The sequence below is a fragment of the Pungitius pungitius genome, chromosome 17 (assembly GCF_949316345.1).
Source record: "Pungitius pungitius chromosome 17, fPunPun2.1, whole genome shotgun sequence".
Classification (NCBI taxonomy): Eukaryota; Metazoa; Chordata; class Actinopteri; order Perciformes; family Gasterosteidae; genus Pungitius; species Pungitius pungitius.
Genome location: NC_084916.1, coordinates 4,384,236 through 4,400,060, shown reverse-complemented (window position 1 = coordinate 4,400,060; position 15,825 = coordinate 4,384,236). Strand labels below are relative to the sequence as shown.

The following is a 15,825-nucleotide window of genomic DNA, read 5'->3' as shown; positions in this document are numbered from 1 at the left end:
GATTCTAGCAGTGAAGAAATAAACAATTTTCTTTATATAGTAAAGTAGAAAGGCCCTGCAAAGATTTGTTCAAATATATGAATGTATACATACATATTAGTATTTTATAATGTAGGCATAACATTATATACGTACATACATCAATAAGAAGATGTATTTAAAAGAGCAACAGAACCTCCTGACGTTATAAAGTCATCAGTTGCCGGGCAGATTCCAGTGCAACAAGTTTGTAAAGAAGCAAACTGAGGACAAAGAGCAGGAAGACACATGATGAGCAATCACAAATAACATGAATCACATGTATCATTTCTTCTTATGGACATATAGAAATAAATTAGGGGTGTCAAATGATTAAAAATTTTAATCAAATTAATCAGAATTTTCAGTGGATTAATCATGATTAATCACACCTGAATCCTAACCATTTTTTCTTTCTGAAATGCATACCAAAAGATAGATAACAGGACACAGATACGTCATTTTCATATTATGTCTTTTTATTAACACAGCCAAATAATGGTGGTTTAAATCAAGCTGAAACATACTACTTTAACATACTTTAAACTTTTAAATCAAACCAAAGAACAATCTTTTATCTTTTCCTCCATTCTTTAATCCAGTTGCTAACTACTATAACATGTTGCACTGAAACTGGTCCTTTTGTTTGAACATCACCTTTCAAATCTACTGAGCTTCATCTTTCAACCAGTTGCTGAGGCAAACTAACTTGTTCACATTTTCTGAAAGTAAAGCTGACCTTTTCTTGTTCACAATGTGACCTGCAACTGAGAAAAGTCGTTCACAGGGAACAGTGGTTGCAGGAGTGGCTAGATATTTGTGAGCTAGTGAGGCCAGCTTCTCATGGGCTCCTGAATGAGATGCCCACCACCTCAAGGGGCAGTCCTCCAAATGAATGGTGGGCTCTGCTCTGTACCTCTGTATGGCAGGTTGGACCTCTTCATCTTCTGATTCTGAATCTGAGCCCATTTGCAGAAGGCTGATTTTCTTCCTGGGTGGCCCATCATCATGTGCCTGTGAAGACCTTCTGGGTGATTCTTGTTGCAGCATCCCTTCAAGTGTGGTCCACACCTCTTCCCTGTCTGTCTTGGGCATGCATTTCAAGTCTTTGAAACGAGGATCTAAAACTGTAGCAATCTGGAGCCATGCATTGTTAAGCTGTTCTTGACGCGATGCTAGATCCTCCTGGAACTTTGTCTTGAATCTCACCAGATATGCAGGGTCCTCATCACAGGCTTCCATCTTCAGACGCAAGTGGCAGAGAGAAGGTAGTACCACAGAACAGGAGACATAGGCCTCTCCACCCAGGAGCTCGGTTACATACCTACGCGCACAAACACACACACATGCACACAGAGACAGTGTATTATTAGAACAGTGGTTATCAACATATTATTAATAATGATAATAATAAATTATTATCATCATTATTATTATAATAATTCTGATAATAATTTATTATTATCATCATCATTATTATCATTATTATTTTTTACATACATGTTATTGATATTTGACTTGGTTTAATTCATTCCAGAAAATAATCAAAGCAATGTTATTTGATAAGTTACAGACTGATTTACCTGCATGGCTCTAGAAGGGTCTCCAGCCTCTGCAGTTTATCCCACTCTGCTGCGGTTGGCAAAGCGAGCTTATGCTCCTGATGGTCGAGGGCTGCGAGGACGGCATCTTTATTTTTGATCACGCGCTTGACCATTTCCAGCGTCGAATTCCAACGTGTTGGAACATCCTGGATCAGTGGCTCTTGCTTCTTTCCCAGACTGACTTGTTGTGCTTGAAGCTCCGCAGCATTTGCTGGGCTGTGCTTAAAATGACCGACAACTCTGCGAGCCTTGGCCAAAGCATTTACAAAGCCGCTGTCAGCAAGGCTCACTGTGACACTTCTCTGCACCATGTGAGCGACACAGTTAATGTGTTCATAGCGTGTAAGTCGAATTGCGGCAACCATGTTGCGCGCACTGTCAGTCCCAATGGTTGTCGTCTTGCTCTCGATGTCCCACTTACGTGCAACAGACAGGAACTGATCTTTACAAGCCTCCGCAAAATGACGCTCCTCAGTTTTTGATATAGTCAGCGCAAAAGACTTCAGTTCCCACGTGTCACTGATGAAATGTGCAGTTACTCCGAGGTAATTGTTGTTACTCACTGATGTCCAATGGTCTCCTGTCAGGGCGATATGATTTACTTGAGCCAAGACCGCTTTCCTTTTTTCTTTTTCGTTTTCATAGAGCTCGTGGATTTTCGTCATAACTGTGGCTCTTGACGGTGGGTTATAAGATGAGTCTTGAGACGCCACTTGCAAAACATCAAGGAAACCTGAGTCTTCTACAATGCTAATGGGTCTACAATCCTTTGCGATCCATTTTGCTATTGTGTGGGTCAAATTATCAGCGCTTGATTTGGTTAATGGCCGCCGAACATTCAGCGTGGACTGGCGCAAACGACTTGCTGATCCTGACGGCCCAGCAGACACATGTTTGGCGTTGACATGGTACCTCAAGCTTGAACAGCTCCGGTGAAATTGAAACTCCTTGTTACAAATCTTGCAAATAACTTTGTACTTGTTAACTGTACCATCATCATTCTTTTTATATTTGAATCCGTCCATAGGCCCACTTTGCTCACCTTGCTCCATCTCGCCTCTAGCTCCCAACGGCACGGCACCTCCCTAGTGAGAATCTATTGTGATGAGTACTGATTTATGCCTGCAGGTGGCAGTAATGTGTTCTATCAGATGAAGTGCATTCCCAAGAGGAAGAGGCACTTTCCGGACCTGAATAATTTCTCACACTGCGCATGCGTGAAATGCGTCAAAAAAATTGACGTAATTAAAAACAAACAGCTAATTAACGCCGTTAACGCGCTATTTTTGACAGCCCTAAAATAAATATTATATATATTTATATATATAATATATAAATATATATAATATAGAGGGTGGCGCTGTCGGGGTAGAAACCTGTAGCGTGGCAGCTGACTGGAGAGGAGGGAGTCTTCTGGAGGAGAGACACTGAGGGACGCTCTGGAGACACAACAGAGGGACGGGTAAGAGGTCCTTTATTAATATTTAATGTGTATTAATATCACTCATCTTTGATGTAGTGTATTTATAATGTATTTAAGTTCAGAAGAAGAATGAAATGGAAATAAATATATCTAAAGTTTCATTGATTAAAGAAGGGAGACAAACAGATGAAGAGGGGTCAGACAGATTAGAAAGGGAGGAGGACAGTGTGAGAGAGTAAAGAGACTAGCGAGATGGACAGAAACACAGCAGAGACAAAGACAGAATGGTGGGACAGAGTGGGGACAGGTGTGAGGGGGGAAGTGAGGGAGGGAATGCAGTGAAGGAGAGAAGGAGTTAAGGGGGGGAGACATTTGGGAGACACAGTGGTTCTCTGTGTGTTGCTGACATGTTGCTATGAAACAACAGAAGGTCTATGAGCAACGTGTCCATGGAAGGACATTAGATCATGTGATCCTACCGGTTCTCATCAGAGAGCTCCTCCCGTAGTTCACGTACTTCTTCAGCGACTCGGGACACAAATGAGTCAGGTAGTTCTTCCAGTATGCTATATCAGCTCTGTTATGATCTAACTTCTGTTTGGTGATGACATGCTGCTGTTTTGGAGCAACCCATTGCTCTGTCTCCAGGTCAAATGATATGATGTCTTCTCCATCATAACCATGCTGATTATAACCCTTGACCTTGTTGGTGTCATCATCCCATTCACAGCCGACCATGAACTGGTAAATGTGGACACCTGAGAGAGGGAGAGAGAGAGAGAGAGAGAGAGAGAACATGTTGACATATTTGCTTGATTAAAGAGTTTAGTCATCATCTGATTATCAGCTTTGGCAAGCCTGACCCTCCACCGCATGACAGCAGAGGACGACACCCAGGCGTTCATGGAAGCCTTCGAGGGAACGGCGGAGGCGTGCGGATGGCCGGAGGGGGAATGGGCCGTGAGGCTGCTCCCGCTGCTGACCGGGGAGGCGCAGACGGCCGCCATGGGGCTTCCCCCGGCGGCCCGGCGGGACTACCCTGCGGTGCGGAAGGCCGTGGTCGACCGGCTGGGACTGCTGCCCGAGGACCACCGCCGGCGATTCCGGAGTGCCAGGCTGGGCCCGGAGGACCGACCCTTCGCCTACGGGCAGCGGCTCCGGGACGCGGCCGCCAGGTGGCTCCAGCCGAACGGGGTGGGGACGGCGTCGGAGGTCGTGGAGAAGGTGGTACTGGAGCAGTTTGTGGAGGGGCTCCCGGCCCGCACGGCGGCGTGGGTCCGGTACCACCGCCCACCGGCGCTGGAGGCAGCCATCACCCTGGCCGAGGACCACCTGGCGGTGCACCCCAGCGGGCGCGACGGCCGGGAGGGCGCGCCACCCTCGACCCTGGAAGCAGCCGCACCACGGGGAGGGGGCCAGCAGCTGACCACAGGGCGACCCCGACCAGCCCCACGGCGGGAGCCGATGACCCGACACCGGGATCCCCCGACCGCAGCAAGCCCCGGCACTCTTCCTGACCCACCCGGATGTTCTCAAACGCCAGGGCAGGAGTGCTGGAAGTGTGGGCAGCCTGGCCATCTGCGGAGGGAGTGCCCGCTGATGGAGGTGGGGCAGGTCATCCGGGTTGCCGGCGCTCCATCACCCTCCCCCGGCCCGGGAGCGACGTACCGCGTTCCGGTAAGAATCCAGGGGGGTACACGCCAGGCGATGGTGGATTCGGGCTGTTCGCAGTCCATGATACACCAGAGCCTGGTTCGGCCAGGGGCATTGGTAGAAGCGTCGCAGGTGAAAATAAGGTGTGTGCACGGGGACATTCACGAGTATCCCATAGTGTCCGTCGAACTTCGGTTCAGGGGAAAAAAATATAGAATAAAGGTCGTGGTTAGCTCCCACCTGACGCACCCCGTAATTTTGGGAACGGATTGGGAGGGATTTAACACGCTAATGGGGCAGGCTGCGGGGGTGCGTTCACGACCGACAGGGACATGCGGTATGTGTGCGGTGCTCAGCGGTGACGCGAGGTCGTCCGACGCCGCCGGGGGAGAGGGGGAACCGGCGGAGCCTCCCGAGGAGACCCCGGCGGTTCCCGAGTTCCGCTCCATGGAAGATTTTCCACTCGAGCAGTCTCGTGACGATACTCTACGCTCAGCCTACAACCAAGTGATAAGAATTGATGGTCATTTGGTGCGCCCTGACGCAGCACAGTCGTACCCGCACTTCTCATTGATTAGGGACAGACTGTATAGAGTGAGTCGTGACACTCGAACAGGGCAGGAAAACACCCAGTTGTTAGTACCGAAAAGCCGCCGGGAAATGGTTTTCCAGGCGGCTCACTATAATCCGATGGCGGGTCACATGGGATACGGGAAAACACTAGACCGGATAATGGCCCGATTTTATTGGCCAGGCATGCGTCCTGCCCGGAGTGTCAATTGGTTAATTCACCAGCCATACCACGTGCCCCGCTGCGGCCGCTACCGTTGGTGGAGGTTCCGTTCGAGCGCATCGGCATGGACCTCATCGGGCCATTTCACCGGAGCGCACGCGGATACCGCTTTGTGTTAGTCCTCATGGATTACGCAACCCGGTATCCGGAGGCAGTGCCATTGCGCAATATCTCTGCAAAGAGCATCGCGCAGGCTCTGTTTCAGGTCATCTCCCGGGTTGGAATCCCGAAAGAGATTCTAACAGACCAGGGCACCTCGTTCATGTTGCGCACACTGGGAGAACTTTACGGGTTACTGGGCATTAAGTCCGTCCGCACGAGCGTGTACCACCCCCAGACCGACGGGTTGGTAGAGCGGATGAATAGGACGCTGAAGTCCATGATTCGTAAATTTATTAGCGACGATGAACGTAATTGGGACAAATGGCTTGACGTAAAAATGTACAATACATTCAAATCCTCTAACAGAAATGATACAAGTAATTGCAAGTAGCAGAACAAGTGTACAGCAGGACCACTGCAGGGACAACCACCATCAGATAGAACCACCATCCACAGAGGCTTCTGTGGGGAGGGAGAGCAGAAAGAGGTTGGTTTATGATGACAGTAATATGAATCATATTTAAAGTAATGATGCTTACTATAATTATGATTAATATTACTGTCATCATAAACCAACATCAGCACAGCCATGCCAGGAGTCAGAACCAGGGTCCGCACAAAACTACGATCCACGGAGACCTGCTAGGCGAGAAAGCACAAAGAACTCCCAGAAAGAAGCTGAATTAGTGATGTACATTAATAAAACATGGATTATTGTGGAAGGAGAGAGTGAGAGTGTGAGAGTGAGAGAGGGGCTCGGTGTGTCGTAAGAAGTCCCCCGGCAGTCTTAGCCTAGAGCAGCTTAACTAAGGGCTGGTCCAGGCTGACCTGAGCCAACCCTAACTAAAAGCAACATCAAAGAGGAACGTTTTAAGCTTTATCTTAAATGAGCTGACCGAGTCTGCCCCCCGGACTGAAAGTGGAAGCTGGTTCCACAAAAGAGGAGCTTGATAACTGAAGGCTCTGGCCCCCGACTTTTTAAAACTCTAGGAACCACAAGTAGCCCAGCATCTACGGAGCGCACATGCCTTGTAGGGCAATACGGTGTAACAAGCTCTTTAAGATAAGACCGTGCCTCACCAGCAAGTGCCTTGTAGGTGAGAAGAAGTACCTTAAATTCAATTCTTGATTTAACAGGAAGCCAGTGCCTTAAAAGTTAATACAGGAGTTATATGATCCCATTCCTTAGTTATTGTTAATACATGTGCTGCAGCATTCTGAATCAACTGGAGAGGTTTAAGCGATTTACAAGAGCAGCAGGATAACAAAGAATTACAGTAATCCAGTCTAGAAGTAACAAATGCATGAACTAGTTTTTCTGCATCACTTTGAGACAGGAAGTTCCTGATTTTTGATTTATTACGTAGATGAAAAAAGTCAGTCCTTTAAGACTTCTTTATATGAGAGTTGAAGGACATATCCTGGTCGAAGAGAACTCCAAGATTTCTGACGGTGCTGTTGGATACCAGAGCAATTCCATTCATAGAGACTGTTTCACGCGACAGCTGACTTTGAAGGCGCTCTGGGCCTATTATGATAACTTCCGATTTTTCTTCGTGGTCACAGTTATTTACAGACGTGCGTCTCTGTGACTCACAGCTGATCCGTATTAGCTGATTAGTGCAGTCTGACATGACCTGAAGGTATTCAGGTTTTACAAGGGACATTTCAGAACCTTCCTTTCCTTGTCTCCACCCCCCCTCCTCCCGAGGTGCTCCTTTGCAGTGGATAGTTTCACACGCGTGCTGCACTCTGTCTCACACAGCTGAACTATAACTGCTGATTAGTGGAGTCACATGACGCAGCTATGCTTTCTATCAACAGACCATCATCATGAACTCCCTTGCTTGCCCACCCCCCAATCCCATAATTTCAAAATGAACCCACCATGGAGGGAAATCTTACTGTAATGTTTGATGAGGCCCATAGATTAATAATTTCTTAGTTTTCTTAGTTTAGGGTCACTGTGGGTGAGTGGGGACGTCCTCCAATCAAAGGGTTGGCGGTTTTAATCCCAGGCCCGGCTAACCTGCATGTCAATGTGTCCTTGGGCAAGACACTTAACTTTCACTTCCCAGCATTGCTCCTCTAGCTGGGACTACAGTGTGTGAATGTTAGTTACTGATGGGCAGGTTCCACTGTGTATGGTAGGTCTTGTCATTAGTATATGAATGGGTGAAGGATGTCATGTAGCGTTAAAGCGCTTTGAGTGGTCAGAAGACTAGAAAAGCGCTGCACACATAAAAACACAATAAAAGCCTCAATGATTATCTGTACCTCAACCATAAAGCACAGAATGAAGCTGTTTTGTTGTATGTATGTAAGTATGAACTGCTCTTTCAAATACTAGTACTTTCTTCTACTGCTACTACCACTAGTACAACTATAACTAGTACTACTACTTCTATTACTACCAAAATACATGTTTTAATTCTCAACTTTTATTATTTCTGTATTTTTTTCAAATTCAAATCAGCTTCTCCCATATTTGTATTTTTCGCAATTCTTTAAAATTAATTTCAGCTTTTCCTATGTCTATTCTTTCAGCAATGATTAGGATTCTTTTCAGCTTTTATTACTGTATTTTTTTAAATTCATATACGCTTCTCCCATTTCGCAATTATTTCAAGTTCATTTCAGCTTTTCTCATTTCTGTATTTTAAGCAACTTTATAAAAATTAATTTCAGCTTTATGCATTTAAACACATTTTCATTAAGAAATGGATTTTCTAGTTAGAAATGTTATGCCAGGGCAAGCACAGAATGGATTGCTGGGTGAGGAGGAGAAAGGCCTCGATAGGGGCCCCCGGACCGTACATCCTGTGGTCTGCACTGAAGGGGACAAAAGACCAACTGGGCGGACTTTCTCTTATTTCAAACTGTTTCGTGCCTCGGCCTGCTTGTGGGAGGGGGTGTGTGTGTGTGTTTTGATTTGTGTTCCCACAGGTGTTCTGACACACCCACCATGCAGTAATCTCCACTGCCCGCTCCCACTAGTCACCCTCACCCACAGTCAATCAACCTCAGGATGCATGGCTTAAAAGGAGGTCGGGAGGGAAAAACAAGCGGCAGAGCTGTTGGAGAGAGCAGAAGGACTGTTGTGAAAAATAACTTTTGGAAGGAACTATTGTTTTGAGCGGAGCTGTGTTCAAGTGACATTTTGTTTTGTTTACATATGCATTTGGTCATTTGAACTGGTGAAGGTTAAGTTATTTTTGTTATTCTGTCTGTTTTTATCACGTTGTTTGTACTATTCAGTTTTTGTTTCTTCAGTTGGGAAAAGGGGACCGCACAATGGGAGTGTGTAGGTAAGAGACCCTGGGGTTTACATACTACCCGTAGATAAACCTCTGTCTATATACACTAGGAAAGAACCGGGGCGGACCACCCCCTGTATTTATCATAGAGAGTTTAGCAGACTGGGTTTGGACTAGATAGGTTCGAGTCTTTTTCATTGGTTAATTTCTCTGCTTTGGTTCGGCTCAGTTCCTTTTCCCCCACTACCGTATTATAGGTAAAATAAACCTTGTTGAAACAATACTGTGTTTTGTTGGTTCTGCTTGTGCGGCCACACAATTTTTTCACTTCACCCACCTTGTGGCCAGCTCACGTGTGACAGCGTGTTACGGTATCCTCTCTTTAGAGGAGTAACACAAACTGTACAGTAAAGTTTTATGGAAATATACATGGGCATCGAGGAAAGAAAATGACAACTATAGTGGCATTTTTGCTGACTTTGCCTTCAATCTTAAAAAGTACACAGTAATATTTGATGGAAATGTACATGGTTATAGAGAGGTCCATCTGGACATCCTGAAGTTTGTCTACAGAGCCAACAGGACTGTAGACGATTCTGTCAACATGGCCCTCCACTTCATCCTCCAGCATCTGGACTCCCCAGGAACCTACGCCAGGATCCTGTTTGCGGACGTGAGCTCTGCCTTCAACACAATCATCCCGTCTCTGCTGCAGAACAAACTCTCAGCTGCACGGGCCCGACTCCACCAAGTGGATCACTGACTTCCTGTCCAAAGCGAAGCAGCACGTCAATCTGGGGAAACATGTCTTTGCCTTTTGGTCCATCAGCACCGGTTCCCCCCAAGGCTGCGTTCTTTCCCTCCTGCTCTTCTCCCTGCACACCAACATCTGCACCTCCAGTCACCAGTACGTCAAGCTCCTGAAGTTTGCGGATGACACCACCCTCATTGGACTGATCTCTGGTAGGGACTAGCTCGCCTACAGGTGGGAGTCTGACCATTTGGTGTTGTGGTGCAGCCATAACAATCTGGAGCTCAACACCTTGAAGACAGTGGAGATGGTTGTGGACTTCAGGAAGAACGCAGCCCCACCTTCCCCCCTAACCTTGTGTGACTCCCCCATCACCAATGTGGATTCCTTCTGTTTCCGGGGGTCCATCATCACCCAGGACCTGAAGTGGAAGCTAAACATCAGCTCCAGCACCAAAAAGGCTCAGCAGAGGATGTTCTTCCTCAGGCAGCTGAAAAAATTCAACCTGCCAAAGACGATGATGGTGGACCTCTACACGGCCATCATCGAGTCCATCCTCTGCTCCTCCATCACCGTGTGGCACGGTGCAGCCACAGCAAAGGAGAAGGGCAGGTTGTAGCGTGTAATCATCTCTGCAGAGAGGGTGATTGGCTGCAATCTTTAGTCTCTCCAGGACTTGTTCGCTTCCAGGACATTTAAGCGGGCTAGAAAGATTGTAGTCGACCCCTCTCACCCCGGACTTCCCGCCACACTAACAGTACCTTCCCTTCGGCAGTTGGGTTTTCAACCGAGCCGACTGACTCTCACTCTCATGTACATACACTTTGTCACTTTCACTTGTAACTTTCTGTTTAGCTGCTGTAATTTATCATTATTTCTTAACTTTCTAACCTATAGCTTTAGCGTACTAACCCATAGCATATATTTTATATTTTGATCTTATTGCTGCACTACGTTGTCTGTTGTCCATTATTGTACTGTCTTCCGTCATGCACCAACCGCCAAGTCAAATTCCATGTATGTCAAACATATGATGGCAATAAACGTTTCCTGATCCTGATTAAGTGTCAATAGTGTATTACCCAGCTTGGATCTGGTTTAAAGAGTTCAAAGATTAAAAAAAGAAAAATACAATGGCATTATTGACTTTTCCTTCACTTTTCTCAAAATCTGTACAGTAATATTTGATGAAAATGTATATGATATAGAGGAAGTCAACCTGAACTAGGATCAAGTGTCAAGAGTGTTAGCCAGCTTGCATCTGGTTTAACCCTTTTAGTCCTATAGGCGTTTTTTAGGCTTCATGCTCGAAATTGCATTTACACACTAAAACTTTCCTTGTGGACCAATGTAGGTAATATATATATTTTGCTGTGAGACTGGGTTGTCTAACCTGGAGTTCTAGTTAGGATGAGGGGAAATATTTATCCTCAACAACACAGAAAAGTATGTTTATATCCTTATATTTAGGAACTGGAAGCAGAAAATGTTTCAGTCAGGAAAAGACCTCCAACTGTTTAATCTGTGTGTGTGTTTATGTACTAACAAAAGGATGTAAATATAAACATAGTGTGAAACATAAACAAACCTCCAGTTTGGTTGAAGCGTTGTTTTGCTGTTTCAATGTTGGCTTTGAAGTCCTGCTGTTTGCCCATAAGGAGCTCAGTGTACCTCTTCCAGTACTGAGGATCATCCTCTGTGACTCTGCTCATCCAGTCCTGTCTGGGTTCTACTCTCCTGGTGTTACTGTCATAGTGAACAAACTCTACTTCATCCACCAGCCCAACAGATACAAACTCTGGGAAGTTTGGGACTCCAGAGGACCCAGTGAAGAAATACTTCAGAGAGTGAATCCCTGGAACCAAAAAGGAATCATTTTCACTTCTGATGTCACACTTTAATAAATCAATAATGATGTTGTTTTCCTGCAAACAGAATTCAAAAGAAACACAGAACATCCAAGACACCCTGATAACATTTGCTGTGTTTAACAACTCAATAAATACAGAAATAAATGTTTACTTTGATATTTATGATTTAGCTTCTAAAACATTATATTCTGAAATGAAATATTAAATAAGTCACATATTCAGATCATCATTTGTGTTCCTGACTTTCAGGGATAGAAATCAGTTTGTTAGCCATGTCCAATAATAACGGGGCTATAACTCTCCTTTATGCCATCAGTGTGGTTTGTGTCTGTAAGATTCAGTAATAAACAGCTGACATTTGTACATTAACAGACTGTATTGGACATGAACTAAGCGGAAGTTAAACGAGAGCGTACAGCCGGTCAGAATATGCTTCTTCTTCTAGTTTTGAATTCATTTAATGATGCTGAGATCCTTCGACAAGATGTTAGGAGTGATTGGCGAAGTTTTGAAACCAGGAACGCGCTTGAAGAAGCACATGAGCCGCTGTAGCGGGTGGACACAATACGAACTGCAAATAGCGCAGCGTCTTACATAAAGGGATGTACGTCTTAATGCGAGGCTTTAGAAATGAACACAAAGGGAACGAGAACCTGAAACGAGAACCCATTTTTCAGTGACTGTGTTACGTGCCTACTGGACAAAAGAAATGTATAACATTTTGGCAATAAATGTTACTGATCTGTTTTACTTTATATCAGTATTAGCTGGATGAATTAGAATATTTAAAAGTCTCAGCACAGTAAAATGTCTGCAGGTGTCTGAGAGTTTTGAATTATGTTTCACAATCCTCCAATGTCCTTTTTGTCTGAATTCATAAGTCATATTTAGGAGTTTTTATTTCAGCACTGGTCACTAAAACGTTTTGCAAATCTCTGAGAATAAATCTATTTCCTGTTATTAACAAACACTCAGAGGGTGAAAAGTTTTGAAAATGTCATTCGGGCCCATTCTTCCACACAGTTTTCAAATCTTGAAGGTTCCGTGGGCCTCTTCTATGAATCTTGATCTTCAGTTCTTTCCATAGATTCAATGGGATTTGAGTCAGGTAATTGTGGGCCATTCTAGCAGCTTTGTTTTCTTTCTTTGAAACCAGTTGAGCGTTCCCTTGGCTGTGTGTTTGGGATCATTGTTTTGCTGAAATGTCCACCCTCGTTTCTGTTAGGAACCCGATCTGCATATCTGTTGTTTTTTTGCCCTGTCTGTTTTTTTCCATATAGTTTCCACCTCTGGGCCCCACCTTCAGCCCTGCCCCTCTCTTGGGAGCTCAGCTGTGGCTCATTGCAGGGATGACCTGTGGCGGGTATAAGGTCTCCAAGAAGGACGGGACCCTCCGTCCCTGCATCGATTACAGAGGTTTGAATCTAATTACTATCAAGAATAAATACCCATTACCGCTTATCTCCTCTGTTTTCGGGTCCTTAGCTGGAGCCAAGATATTCACAAAACTGGATCTCCGCAACGCTTATCATCTGGTGCGCGTTCGGGAGGGGGATGAATGGAAGACTGCCTTTAATACACCGTTGGGACACTTTGAATACTTGGTGATGCCATTTGGATTGACTAATGCCCCTGCAGTCTTTCAGGCACTGGTCAATGACGTGCTACGTGACTTTCTTAACCGGTTTGTGTTTGTGTACATTGACGACATTCTCATCTTCTCTCCCAATCCCCAAGAGCACATTAACCATGTCCGCCAGGTTCTGCAGCGACTGCTGGAGAATAAACTATTCATTAAGGCTGAGAAGTGTGAATTCCACGTCACCTCCGTGCAGTTCCTGGGTGTCTTCATCGAGGAGGGGCAAGTGAGAAAGGACCCGGAGAAGGTAAAGGCAGTGACGGAATGGCCCTTGCCCACCTCTCGTAAGAAGCTACAGCAGTTCCTGGGGTTTGCTAATTTCTATAGACGATTCATACGGGACTACAGCCGTACAGCTGCACCCCTGACTCAACTCACCTCCTCCAAGGTACCTTTTTCTTGGTCCCCAGCAGCAGACAAGGCCTTTTGCGCCCTCAAGGACCGTTTCGCCACAGCCCCAATCCTGGTCCACCCAGACGAGACCTGCCAGTTTGTTGTCGAAGTTGACGCCTCAGACACCGGCGTCGGAGCCGTACTATCCCAACGGTCAGCTGTCGACTCTAAACTCCACCCTTGTGCTTTCTTCTCTCACAGACTTTCCCGGGCAGAGAGGAACTACGACGTGGGCAACAGAGAACTGTTGGCAGTCAAGTTAGCCTTAGAGGAGTGGAGGCACTGGTTGGAGGGAGCGACACACCCCTTTGTTGTCTGGACCGACCACCGCAATTTGGAATATATTCATACGGCCCGACGTCTCAACTCACGCCAGGCCCGCTGGGCTTTATTTTTTGCACGTTTTAATTTTACAATCACCTATCGGCCGGGACACAAGAACACAAAGCCGGACGCCCTCTCCCGTCAGTTTGGCCCCGAGGAGGGTGACTCAACTCTGGACACCATCCTTCCTGCCTCGTGCGTGCTTGGAGCGGTTACCTGGGAGATCGAGAGGGTGGTACGTGAGGCCCAGAACACCCAACCCGACCCCGGGGGGGGGGGGCACCGAATCGCCTGTTTGTTCCGGTGTCCGTCCGTTCCAAGGTCCTAAGGTGGGCCCATGAGTCCCGCCTCTCTGGTCATCCTGGTATCCGACGAACGATACAGTGGCTTCGCCGCAGTTTCTGGTGGTCATCCCTTGAGGAGGACGCTCGTTCGTATGTGCTGGCCTGCACTACATGTGCCTGCAACAAGGCATCACACCGCACCCCGATGGGTCTGCTGCGACCACTCCCGGTACCCCAACGTCCATGGTCACACATCGCAGTGGACTTTGTAACTGGTTTCCCTCCATCCGACGGCCACACTGTCATTCTGACGGTGGTGGACCGTTTTTCGAAGGCGGCTCATTTCGTTCCCTTGCCCAAGCTCCCATCAGCTCGTGAGACCGCCGATTTGCTGGTTCAGCATGTCTTTCGGCTTCATGGCATCCCTGCAGACATAGTTTCCGACCGTGGCCCGCAGTTCTCCTCCCAGCTTTGGAAGGCATTCTGTCACACCCTCGGAGCCACGGCCAGCCTTTCTTCAGGATTCCACCCCCAGACTAATGGTCAGACAGAGAGGCTGAACCAGGAGCTCGAGGCCTTCCTCAGGTGTGCGACCACCACCGATCCCTCCTCATGGAGCCGTCACCTTCCATGGATTGAGTACGCCCACAATTCCCACACGTCAACGGCCACTGGCCTGTCCCCATATGAGGCCTCCTTGGGATATCAGCCCCCCTGTTCCCCAGCCAGGAAGTTGAGGTTGCTGTTCCATCAGTCCCCGTCGTTGTAGGAGAGCCTGGAAAGCGGCTCGAGCAGCGTTGCTTCGCACAGCAGAGCAGAACAGGAGGGTGGCGGACCGAAAACGCGCATCTGCCCCCACCTACCGAATCGGCCAGTCTGTGTGGCTCTCGTCCAAGGACATCCCCCTGCGCACTGAGTCTAGAAAGCTCTCCGCCAGATATATCGGTCCCTTCCCCATCATCTCAATCATCAACCCAGTCTCTGTCAAATTACAGTTGCCACGCTCCATGAGGATTCACCCAGTATTCCATGTCTCCCTCCTTAAGCCAGTGGTCTCCAGCCATCTCAACCCCCCTCCAGAACCCCCTCCACCCCCCCGTCTCATTGAGGGGGGGCCCGTCTACACTGTTAATCGACTTCTGGATGTGGGCCGTCGGGGAAGGGGGCATCAGTACTTGGTGGACTGGGTGGGTTACGGACCAGAGGAGCGATGTTGGGTGCCCCGTTCCCGGATCATGGACCCGGAGCTCATTAGAGATTTCCGACGTCGGAACCCAGATCGTCTGAGCGGTTCGCCAAGGGGCTCCCGTTGAGGGGGGGGGGTACTGTTAGGAACCCGATCTGCATATCTGTTGTTTTTTTGCCCTGTCTGTTTTTTTCCATATAGTTTCCACCTCTGGGCCCCACCTTCAGCTCTGCCCCTCTCTTGGGAGCTCAGCTGTGGCTCATTGCAGGGATGACCTGTGGCGGGTATAAGGCCTTCAGTGTTCCCAGGCGCGTCGTCAGTTCGTCTCAGTTCCCAGGCTGGTCTCAGGTGCGTCTACAGAGCTCTCGGAGTTTGTTCACTGTTTTGCATTTTTTGTTCTTTGGGTCCTGCAGAGCCACGTAGTACCACGGAGTACACGGCGGTACGAGACTCGTGATTGTGGTGTCGGACCGCGGGCTTCCACACCAGAACCCTGCCCCAGCTCGGACTACAAGAAGTCGGTGGAG

The 15,825-nt window shown here is 47.3% G+C and overlaps 1 pseudogene; it reads left to right on the top strand.

The window, feature by feature from the left end:
- Positions 1-15,825, top strand: part of LOC134107150 (proteasome subunit beta type-7-like) — a 74,206-nt pseudogene that overhangs the window by 27,017 nt on the left and 31,364 nt on the right.